Here is a 13,402-nt window from a genome sequence, read left to right on the forward strand (position 1 = left end):
TTCAATCCCAAACATTTTTTTCTTGTGCATCAATTCGGTTAGTAATATTTCTTCACGAATTTTATTTTGACGGATTTCAGATTCAAATTTTTCCTTTTCATAATTCATTTTTTGTATTAAGAATGATCGCTCAAGTTCACTTATTTCAACATCAATTTTATTTTTTTTAATTTTATTACTATATATTTCTTCTTCAAATTTAGTGCTATTGTCAGTTTTTGTTAATCTTTTATTATTTAATGTTGTTAAGCCGTCATATACTCTTTTTCATGAAATTTGTTTGGACTCAGTTTCAAAATTATTGCTGTTACTAGATTTCATAGAGGAATTATATATGCTTTTGTTGGATGGATTGGAAGTAGATGCAGTGGATATTGAAGGAGTGGAAGTATTAGACAAGTATGGTTGACTCAAATTGAAAATCTGAAAATTTCAGTTGTCTATAAATAGCTCAAAAAAACTCAAAATATTTTGAAAATTTAACTATATACAGATACTACTGACATTAACATTTGGTGAAAATTTCAAGTGTTTTCAGTGATTAGTTTTTGAATTACAACCATAAAAAAAAATCGATTTGGTCGAAAACTGGTTTTGCGTAAAAATTGCCGTTTTTCCGTCATTTTTTTTGTTGTTTTTCTCCATTTTTTTGAAAACTGTTGGAAAATGTTAACTTTTTACCTCTATAATGCACCAAGGATATTCACTTTTACATCGGAAACCACCCCCATAGTTTGAAATTGGAGCATTATTTTGACTAGTTACACAGACACAGACACAAAAAAAAAAAAAACACACATCATTGTAAAATCCATAAATTCATCACTTCGTTCAGAATCTAAAAAAATATACTTTATTTTTAAAATAAAATAATATATTATGTAAAACATTACATTAGAATAATAGATATTTATTATTACAAGAACCATTTGATTGGGGATGCCACGGAGTAGTTTTAGTTTTTTCGATTTTTAATAATTTACACACATCTTTAAACAAATTTGATAAGAAATTGGTACCACAATCTGTTAGAATAGTAACTGGTATACCATAGATACATATAAAACATTCTACAAATGCTTGTGCTACTGTCGTTGCGTCTGTGGAGGCTAACGCTATGGCTACGCCATAACGCGACAATTCACCTTGTACAGTGGCGGATCCAGGGGAGGGGCACAGGGGCACGTGCCCCCCCCCCCCGTCAATTTTCTATCGACAATTTTTTTTATTTTACTATGAGTATCATATAAATAAAAAATATAGCTATAAATAAGAATAATACTACATAGTAACTATTAGTAAAATCATTAATTAGGTACATTTAAACTGATAAAAGGAGTTACAGCTTAGTATCTTATCGTTCTCTATTTATATCTATTAGGCCCGGAGCACACGTCTTGTATTATCTTAACGCACGACACCGCTGCGACGCCGCGACAACGACGGGGTATAGGTACTTACAATTTAGTTTCGTACTGACCGTACTGCACACAAGCACACAGCATTGTTATAACAGTTATTTTTATAAAAAAATAGTGTAATTGTGAAATTCCTACAGACGAAGAGTTACGCTTCAACGCTAAATGTAAGATTACATTTTTTAATTTCATAACAATACTTATTATATTTATATATATTTATATATTAGTATATTTATTGACACTTATACCCAGTGGTGGCTCGTGGTTCTACATTTATTAAAAATACAAATTTTTAAATGGTAAAATAGTTAGGATATGATTTATTGTGTGCTAACAATTAAAATAAAATTTGTTTCCCTCATATACCAAGAGTATAATGGATAATGCTCACACGAGCATTCAGCAATAACTCTGAATACGTAGTACGTACATTATAAGCGAAGGCGTTGCAATAGTGTGCGTGTGATTACGTTTAAGCTGCTATCTTATATTCAAGTTGTGGACGACAGGCAGCGTCGTCTATACGGTAAAATATACTACTATATTGGGTAGTTTATTTCTATTTTTTTTAATTAACTGCGTGTAAGCTCGTCGTTGTCGGCTGTTAATCGTACCATCAGCACCCACAAGGTGCCACTTATACCTACCTATTCCTATATTATTTGTAAATTGTTAAGTATTTGTTATATATAATATGTTCTGCTGTTAATTATTTCTATAGAAAACTACCAAGTTATTAATTTAAAAATAGTTTAATCAAATTGTAATTTTCTTTCATACATTCGTTATCCTTATTTGTATTTTTTAGATTTATTTTTATTTGGGATTAAAACTTACAATACGTATAAATCCAAATCATGGAGAAGAAACGTCAAAATACAAATATATTAACGTTTTTTAAAAAAACAAAATTAGATGACAATATTGTAAACAAAAAGTCTGAAAATGAAATTATGCTCCAAAATGAAGTGGATCAATCCAACTCAATTCATTCCCCTGCTACTGAAATTTCAAATACAAGAGATATTGGCAACTATGTAGGTTTTAAATTTGATAAAATAAAAGACGACGAACTTTATGATGTACTACGTGATCCGTGGGTTCCACGTGAAAATTTTATTTTTCCTTTAATTTCTCAAGGAGATAAAAATCGTTCCTTTAAACTTCACTGGATAAACGAGTATCCCTGGTTGTTTTATAGCCAAAAACTCGGAGGAGCTTTTTGTAGAATATGTGTTTTATTTAGAAAAAAATTTAGATCTTGCTCTACTTCGAGGACAAGGATATGATGGTGCTGCGAATATGAGTGGTGCGTTTAAAGGAGTAAAATCTCGAATTGCAAGTTTACAGCCTCTTGCATTCTATACTCATTGTGCTAACCACAGATTAAATTTAGTGCTCAGTAAAGCAAGCACTGTACCTTCAATTCGCAACACAGTCGGAATAATAACTAATATTTATAACTTCTTAAGGGATTCTGCTTTAAGAACTCAACTTTTGAATGAAAAAATTACAGAACTTTTTCCACATTAAAAAGCAGTAAAAGCTAAAAAGTTGTGTGAAACACGTTGGGTTGAAAGACATGATGGAATTTTACATTTTTTGGAAATATTACCAGCTATAATAGTTACATTAGATGAATTAAGCCTTAGCAACCATACAGGAAGCAATGCACAATCTCTATCTGCAGCTATTTGTAAATTTGAATTTTTGATTTCCTTAAAAATATTAACAAAATTTTTAGCCATAACACTTCCACTATCAATTCAGTTACAGAGTATTAATATTGACTATACACAATCGATAGAAATGATCAACAATGTTAAAAATGTATTAGCTACAATAAGAGAAAATTCAAAAACAGAATTTAAAAATATTTTTGAAGAAAAACATTAATTGCAGGAAAAATGGACGTTGATATAAGGATTCCAAGAGTAACAAAAACACAATGTCATCGTGCAAATGCTCAGCCCCAATCAACTGATTTATCTGAATTCTACCACGTTAACTATTTTCTACCTTATTTGGATTATCTCATGTCAGAACTAAATTCACGTTTTAATGAAAATAATGATTCAGTTATTTCTAATTTAAAATTAATCATTCCTAAATATTATTTTACATATGAAAATTCAGACGATAAAATATTGAATGCGACTCAGATATATGAAGTAGATTTACCTCATAGTATTGAAGCACTACGTGGTGAGTTAAATTTATGGAAACAATTTTGGAAAAATAAACCAGAAAAGGCTGATTCTTCAATAGAAGCTTTTAAATATGCATCTATGTTTCCTAACATTAAATGTCTTTTAACAATTCTTAGTGTCATACCTATAACAACAGCAAGTGCTGAAAGGTAATTTAGTTCTTTAAAAAGGATTAAAACTTACCTACGATCGACAATGGGCCAGGAAAGACTTAACGGCTTAGCAATGTTGCATATAAATAAAGATATTCAAGTAAAACCGGAAGAAGTATTAGATGTGTTTGCTAAAAAACATAAACGAAAACTTTAATTCGACCTATGAGGCAATATGAGAACCTATAAAAATATTTTTACTTATTTACTTATTAATGGCTACATATATGTATAAATTATTATTATGGTGTGTGATATTTTGTAATCAACATTCTTATTATTATTATTACCAATTTTTTTTTAAAAATAATAGTATGTATTATTAATTATATCATTAAAGAATCATTATACAATTTATATGTGCCCCCCCCCCTATCAAAATATCCAAGATCCGCCCCTGATCTTGTATAGTTAAAATATACGAGTTACCTGAACTTGTTATGGGTAATGGTCCTACTATGTCTAAACATATTTTATGAAACGTAGTAGTTACGGTAGAAGTAATTAACATAGGTTGTTTTGTTTTTTTACCCGATTTGTTTCCCTGACAAATAATGCATTTTTTAATGTAATTTTTTACATTTTATTTTAAATTTCTCCATTGATATTTCATTTTTAATCTTTTTATTGTACGGGAGGTACCTTGGTGCCCCCCTACTAATGTGTCATGATACTCTTTAATTATTTGATTTTTCTCGTCTTCCGTAAAACATTGTTCTTTATATATCGTTACTTCTATATCAGTGTTTTTAAAAACAAAACGGAACATTGCGCGTATGCGCTCGAAACAGGTCAATGTCGTTAACCCTTCTAATCTAATGATTGAAAATTGTTTGATTTGTTCACCGACACAGAATAATTTAATTTCGGCTATCGCGTTATAATATTGTTCTGCGTTCATTTCTGTATAATAATTATTTTTTAAATTGTAAAATATTATTAATTTGTCTAATTGCTTAACAACAAAAAAATTACTTTCATTAAACGTTATTTGACCTAGCAAATTGTTACTACTAATAATCTCTCTTATCGCCGGATGCGTTATTATCAGGGCTTGAAACCGATTGAAATAATTTCGGTTTCGGTTTCGAGTTTGTATACCGGTTTTGAAATTTTTCGTTTTTGGTTTCAATTTTCAATACCGATATAAAGAAATTTCGATTTCAGTTTCGATTTTGTATACCGGTTTTGAACATTTTCGATTTCGTTTTCAATTTTCAATACCAGTGTTAAGAAATTTCGGTTTCGGTTTTGATTTAGTATATCGGTTTTAATTTTTTTTTTTTTTTGATTTTGATTTCAATTTTGAATAGGTACCGGTTTTAAATTATTAAATTCTTGATATTGATTGCGGTATTGAAATCAGTTTCAGTAGTTTCACATGCTACTTTTTGACTAAAATTTGTTAAACAATAAAAGCTTCATAGACTACCTTGACTAAATACTATAGACAATAGTAAATACTAATAATAATATTAAGTATGTACTTAAAAATGACTAGTATAGTAAGTTATGATATTTAACTTATTTTAAATTTAAAGGCTTAATGCTCAACAATACATTTTGTTAAAAACACTAAACAGTCTTACATAATTATTGAACAGGTAATATAAATAATTCTGATAATTCATAGAGCAGTTGACATTTGGAATATTTAAAAGACAGTCAAGAATTTTTAACTTGAATGCTTTTTTCCCTAGATTCTTACATATAAGATCTTAAGATAACTTAGAACCTGGGTACCAAATCACCGTATTATTTTACTTAAGATAATGAAAATAATTTATAAATTATAGTACTATAAATACAACCTTTAGTCTATGGAAGTCTATGGTTTCTGAATATTAGAACATAATATTATCTTTATCTTTAATTATTATTGGTTGTACCAATACAGCCAAATAATAGTTTATTATTCAATTCAATATTAATCATTTTTAGAAAATATGTAAGTTTTAAGTGGTTTTAACAAATTATTAGGTATAAACTATTGTCTATTATCATATAATTATATCAGTATCTACCTATTAACTTTATTTTATGAGTTTTTACTGAAAATTAAAATAATAATGATTAATGAAAATGCTACTTAAAACAATACAAAAAGATATGTATGTACCTATTCATATTAAATTGTATACTTATAATTTAAACAGTTAATTATTTAAAATTGAATTCTTATTAATAAATAACAGATACATCTGTTTTTACTAAATATTGTCTAAATTAGCCTTTGACAAATGTGTATCCAATTTCTAGCAATCCCAATATCAGATTAATTTTGGCAACTAGAACACAATTTTATATAAACTACTATTGGATATAATTGTGTAGGGCCATACAAAATAATTGTTTTTTTTTATAAGTTTATTAAAATAAAATACTTAAACATAAATAATAATAGGTACGATTTAATGACATAATTTGAATTTTTCATTGCTTCTAACTAGCATGATTGCTTCTAAAAGTTTTGGATCTAATGATGTTCTCAAATCAGAAACAACAAATTTTAGTCCAGAAAAGCTCCTCTCTACACTAACCTGAAAATGTAATAGTACAACTTGTAGAAGTTAAAATATAATCACAAAAGAAATATTATCATTAAGTAAAATATAAATAATCATGTAAACCTGAGTCGCTGGACCTGCTAAGACTACACGTCTTGCTAACTGATAAAGCTGTGGATCTGTTAATTGTCGTGTTTTCCAATATTGCAAAACATCGGCAGTATAAGAAATGCGCTCAACATTTTTAAAACCATTCAATATGTTTAATATACTTTCAGAAGTTATTGTTAAAGACAAGGTAGATGAATTTGATTTAAAAGAAGATTGTGATGATAAAAAATCTTCAAATGGATCTGTAGAGTTTTGGCTACTATCAATAGTACCTACTCTCAATGGTTGATTCAACATTAGCTGAAAATAAAGTTCAATACAGGATTAACTCAACTACTTTACTTAACAAATAACTGTATTATATAAAAATGGACAGATTATTCTAGAAATCAGCATATTTTTTTTTAAGTAAATATTTATTTATTCCTATTTAAATTTCCAATAAAATAAAATAACAACATGATTTATTCAGAATTTCCATTATTTTATATTTAGTTTATATGAGAATAATATTCATATCACCTACAGTGATATATTTAAAACAAATTTATTAATAACCAGTGATGGGAAATAACGAGTTCAATTTTCAAAAAAAGAATTTGAACGTGAACTAAGTTCTTATTTATTATGATCTTAAAAGTTTTGGGTTTGCTCATTAACAATTTATTTTCATGGAACATATTTACACATTTGGCAATTTTTATTTTTTAACACATTTTATTTAGAATTTTTTTATTCTTGGTAATAATATGAATTAGTTTTTAGCTTATATAATATATAACATATATTTCATATATTTAGTGCAACTATGAACTTGAACTTGAACTAGTTTATATTTAATGTCTTGAACTTGAACTTGAACGAGTTCATTTTTATAAAGAACTTTCCCATCACTGTTAATAACTTATTCAGGAAGTAATTTAATGTATTAGTCCGTTAGAATTCTTAAATAATTAAAACATTTAACAATTAAACAATTTTAACATTTTTATTAAGTAAATAATTAATATGCATTCATTTTTTACCGGTAGTTTCTGGAAATTCTTCAATAGGAGAGTCTCTATTCTTTAAGAGAAGCAATGTCTCCCATGTTTCGACAAGACGAGTTATAGCTATTTGTTGTTGTTCAGGAGTTAATAAACACTGGTATCGAGGATCAATAAAAATCGCTAAAATAACATGTGATTCTATTGTTATTAAGTATGTTTAGTTATTAATTATTAATTTGATGTATTAGGTACCTGCTAAAAATGTGCTGTTTGTTAAATAATTTTCTTGAATTCTTTTATCCATCAAAGATTTTATTTTTTTGGCTAATATGGATCCATTTGCGTTCCATGAGTGGATTTTAGCCAGATACCATAAAAATCACCAATTGTTATGTTTTGTTTTTGCAATGCAAGTGTTGCAGTTTTCACTGGATGTAAAGCATTTACCTGAATAACATTTTTAAAAATTAACAAGTGCAAGTAATTATAAAAAACATATAAAAACCAAAAAAAAAAAAAAAATAAATAAATAATAATGAATGGGATCTATCATAGGACAGTAGTTATGAAATAATTAAAATATCAAAAAGTATCAATTAAACCTCAATCTTGACATATCAAAGCTAAAACTTTTACTTAGTGTATTATATAAATTTAAGTTATCGAAATTAAGATTAAATATAATAAATAAGTAATATCTAATATAATAGATATTTTATAATATATGTTATATAAATTATAAACAGATTAAATTTGCACCCTGAATAAGTATATTTATGACTAAAAGAAGATAGGTAATTAATATTTTAGAAATTAATATAATTAAATAATTAACTCACAACACTTTGTATAGACTCCCATTCACAGTTTTTTAGATGTAGGTCTGGATTAGTCTCCTCATGTGATAAACAGAATTCTTTAAGTTCCAATAACCTATAGAGCATGTTATACATTGAGTTCCATCTGGTCTCAATATCAATAATTGCAAATTTTAAATTTTTCCTTTTCAGCCAACATGCATACTTAGGAGTTCTTAGTTTCTTTACAATCTATAAAATAAAATGTTTATGTATATTAAATAACTATTAAAACGGAGGATAAGAGATAGATATTTTAAAATGACCTCTCTAGCTTTGGGAATGCAATTAGATATGGCTGCTGATTTTAAACCACCAAGTACACACAGTTGTAATGAGTGTACAGAGCACCTAATACAGGATGTTATAGATTTAGGTTCCATAGCAGCAACAACCATTTCTTGTAAATTATCTAGGCAGGTATAAACCAAATTACAATACATTATTATTTGAATTACGAAGAGAAAAAAACAAATAAAAAGTACTAATATGTTTAAAAAACCAACCATGATCATCAACTTCTTCATTGAAAAGTTGATTTACTATATCATTTGTTGATAGCAATGTTCCGTCTTCAATGGCATATTCATCATCACTCTCATTGTCTTCTGAATCCACAAAATTAATCAAATCTTCTTCTATATGTGGTGCTTCAGCTTCACATTCATCATTTGTATTTATAATTTTACTTAACTTAATCATGTTTGATGCATTATCGCATGTAATTGTAAAAATCTGTTCTTTTCTCATGTTGTAAATAGCCAATACATCAAACAGCTAATATAGGAAATACAATAAAATTAGTACATATGATAAAATGCTATGTTATTATAAATTAAGTATACCATTTTTTTTAAGTTTTGAGCAGTGTGCTGTTCGTTAATTTCCCTCATTGCTAGGGTGGCCAAACAAACATTCATGTTTTTTATGAACTGAATATTAACTCCCATTATGGACCGGTTATGACGTTTCACACAGTCAATTTTCAAGCTCACCTAACTATTTTTGATATTTTCTGTTATATCATTAATAATAGTTTTTGAAGCACAAAAAATATGCTTTTTTATATTCTGGGAGTTAATAGTAAAACCTTAGATTTCAATCAAAATAAATTAAATAATTAATATAGGTACATATTTTAATAAATCATTTGGTGGTATACCTTCACCAATAGCTTGTGTCAGAGGATTCAATATTTTTTTAAAACCCGAATCATTGAATATGGTTAAAGGACGGCCATTCACAGTTACCATTTCTGTACATGCTTGCAGCAATGTAACTTTATCCAATTGTACATAATGACTTTTTTTAAGGACTGTAATCATGCCATCTAATGGACCTCGTTTCTTTAAAATTAATGCATTTTAAAAATTAGATCTAATTAAAGAAGATAAACAACACTTAGTTCAACTTAATTAACACAATCAGATATACCTTACTAAGCATACAATTAGGTACCTACCTATGTAAAATATTTTGTTATTATTATTTAATATTTATTACCTTTGATGAAAGTTGAACAGTTGAATCATCTGATGGACGCTTTATATTTTGAATTTTATCATTTTTGGTATCTTCCTTGGCTTGGTCCAATATTTTTGCTTCGTGGGAATGGAAAATCCGAATGTGAGTTTCCAAATTATGACTATGACGTCCTTTCATGAGTGGTTTACGACACCCTTGAACTGTACATGTCGATTCATCTTTTTGGTGGTTGTAATCAAAAAACAACCTACTAACGGGATTGGTTGTCTTTCTGCCCATTTTATTAAAATTTAAAATTTAAAGTTAAAGTTTATAAAACGTATAACTGTATATGAGTATTGAAAAAAACTCACGCACTGGTGCACTGCACAAAACAACAATAATATTAATAAACAGTGACTAACAACAATAGGTCCGCGGTATAACGATTTAGTACTGCACGCAGCAATGCGGTGGTAATAATGATTTTATATAATATTATTATTAAATTTGTTGAATTTATTTTTGGATTTTAGATTATAGATATGTTTGCTTATAACTTTATTATTTGTGCATTGTTAAGATAACTTGTCTGATCGTTAGCTTACGCTTATTTCCATACTATTTTTAAACTACCTATTATAAGAAATGAATACCAACATAGCAGCTGCATAATTATTAATTATTATACTCTATAATATTATTTTGACTATTTATATATATATATATATATATATATGATAGTGTAGTGATTTTACTAGTTTTATTAGTTAATATTATTATTATATCATGTAGGTATAACCATGTTTAAATAATATTGTCCATTTGCGTTATTACTTATAATTTTTCATTTATTAGTTTATTACGTTATATTTATAGTTTTCATGTATCATTATCGGCGTGCCTCTATCATGAAAACGAATAACTAATAATATATTATTATTCAGTCCATTTTTAGCCTAATTCGGCGAGTACGGCGAATTGTTATAAATATATTTTACGGTTTTAAAATATTTGATTCTATTTTTTTTTTATTTTAATATATAAAGATTTTTACATTCGATTTCGATATTAATAACCGGTATTAATTTTTTTCGATTTTGTTTTCAATTTTGAATACCGGAATTGTATTTTTGAGGTTTCGATTTCAATATTAATAACCGGTATTAATTTTTTTCGATTTTGTTTTCAATTTTGAATACCGATATTTTATTTTAGAGGTTTCGATTTCGATTTTGATTTCGATATCGGTTTTTTAACGGTTTTAACCGGTATTCAAAACCGATTTCAAGCCCTGGTTATTATTTTATCGCTTGTTATAGGTAAAATTACGTTTTCATCGGGTTTTGCGTGTTTAATACTGCCTTCTATTTCTTTTATTTTAGAATTAAATATCGGTTTATTTTCCGCCTTTTGAAATTCATCGAAATCGTTAATTGGCTCATTATTTGTAACTACGTGTATACGTGATAAACAGTCAGCGTTTGCATGCTGTGGTCCCGCTCTATAGACAATTTCGTAATCGTACACTTCGAGTTGTAAACGCCATCTCATTAATGGAGATGAAACATCTTTTATATTAAATAAATATGTCAATGGTCGATGATCAGTTATTATTTTAAATTTTTTTCCGTATAGGTACGGCCTAAAATATTTAACTGCCCACACTATAGCTAACAATTCCTTTTGAATTACACTGTAATTTGTTTCAGCCTTATTTAACGTCCTACTTGCATAAGCCACTGGTTGATCTTTTGGTACCTCCCCTTGTGAAAGGACGGCCCCAATAGCATATTGACTTGCATCCGTCATTAAGGTTAAAATTCCCGTTTTCCCAGTTAGGGTATACTAACAGAGGTGGGTTCATTAATGCTTTTTTTAATTCTTGGAAACGTCTTCACACATGCCAGTCCATACGAATGGTGTGTTCTTTTTCAACAAGTTCGTTAGAGGTTTAGCAATTTTGGCGAAATTGTCAACGAATCGGCGGTAATAATTAAGTAAACCTAAGAAGGGTTTAACGTCTTAAAGGTCTCGGATAATCTTTAATACAACTTAATTTATTCGGATCTGGTGTTACCCAGTTTTCGCTAATCAAATGCCCCAAATATACCACCTCTTTACGTAAGAATGCACATTTCGCTGGCTGTAACTTAAGTTTATCTCAGACGTGTAAATACTTGTTCTAATTTATTTTGGTGGTCGCGTAAACTTGACCCATGGACGACGATGTCATCTAGATACGCCGTACATAACTCCTCTAAACCCATTAAAATTGCTTTCATGGCCCGTGTAAACGTTGCAGGCGCTGAACTAAGTCCAAATGGTAATCTCAAAAACTTGTAATGACCTGATTTTGTAGAAAAAGCTGTTTTATGCGTGCCCGCCTTATCTACCATTATTTGATGATAACCGCTCGCAAGGTCTAAAGTCGAAAAGTATTTTGATGAGCCTAATGACTCCAATATTTCTAGAATATTTGGTAACCCATACGCTTCGTTTTCAGTGACCTCGTTAAGTTTCCGAAAATCTACACATACTCGCATTTTTTGTTTCCCTTCTGCATCTTTTTTCTTTTTAACGACTACCAAAGGAAAATTAAACGGTGATACCGAGTCACGTATAATATTAGCTTCCTTCATTTCTTTTATTCGTTTCTCTATTTCATCCTGATGTAGTAAACCCAATGCACCTGCATTGTGTTATACTATATTAGATTATATTATATTGGGTTATATTATTAAATTATGGGGAAAATACGTAAAAAGTATAATACGTAGTTTTGTCGATAGCGATAATAATTGGGACCGCCTACTCATTTACACGATGTTCTGTTATAATACTACTGTACACACATCAACCGCGTATACACCGTATGAGTTAGTTTTTGTGCATAAACCCAATATCCCGTCTGCATTTTATAGAGAACCGGAAGCTCAATATAATTATGACAATTATGTGTTAGACTTAAAACGTATGATGCAGGAAGCACATAAGATCGCGCGTAACAATCTAATTACGAAGAAAGAAACCAATAAGAAATATTATGATAAGACAATTAATAATATTAATGTAAATATAGGGGACAAAGTCCTAATAAAAGAACACAATAAAAGAAATACGTTAAGCCGGAATTGGACTGGGCCGTACGAAGTAATTGAAATACATGATAACAAAAACATAACGATTAATAAAGGTCGAAAGGGTTACCGCATACATAAGAATAATGTAAAATTATTCCACGAGACGGAACTCTAATGTAAAATGAATTAACAATTATTTTTTTTTTCTTAATCGTTATAGTTTAGTTATTACATAGTATAGGAAATAGTAGGTAAGAATGTAGTTTGTTTTTATTAATGATAAAAGTATTAAATAGGAAATAATTTTTTTTTACTAAACAGAGAAGAGACGCATAAATTTGTCATTATGGATTTCGAGTTTTCACCAGTAGATCGCTACTGTAAAGTCTTAATATCCGGGGCAATATCTAATAGCTTGGACCATTTCAAAACGACAAAGTTGGAGGGTAGACCGTTGTATTTACCCCGAGCACACGAGGAGGTCAGACCTATGAGTGACCAAGAAATGAGGAGAGCTATAAAAGAAATTCACCGGATATTTACTAAGAAACCCGAAATAAGAGATGCGTGTCTGAAACAGTTTACGCTAAGTTTAAAAACTTCAAAGA

General features: G+C 28.6%; 1 pseudogene; it reads right to left on the reverse strand.

The window, feature by feature from the left end:
• Window positions 1–6,193: 6,193 nt before the first annotated feature.
• Window positions 6,194–8,334, reverse strand: LOC126553941 (uncharacterized; annotated as a pseudogene).
• Window positions 8,335–13,402: the final 5,068 nt, after the last annotated feature.

This window comes from Aphis gossypii, unplaced genomic scaffold (genome assembly GCF_020184175.1).
Source record: "Aphis gossypii isolate Hap1 unplaced genomic scaffold, ASM2018417v2 Contig00374, whole genome shotgun sequence".
Taxonomy (NCBI): Eukaryota; Metazoa; Arthropoda; class Insecta; order Hemiptera; family Aphididae; genus Aphis; species Aphis gossypii.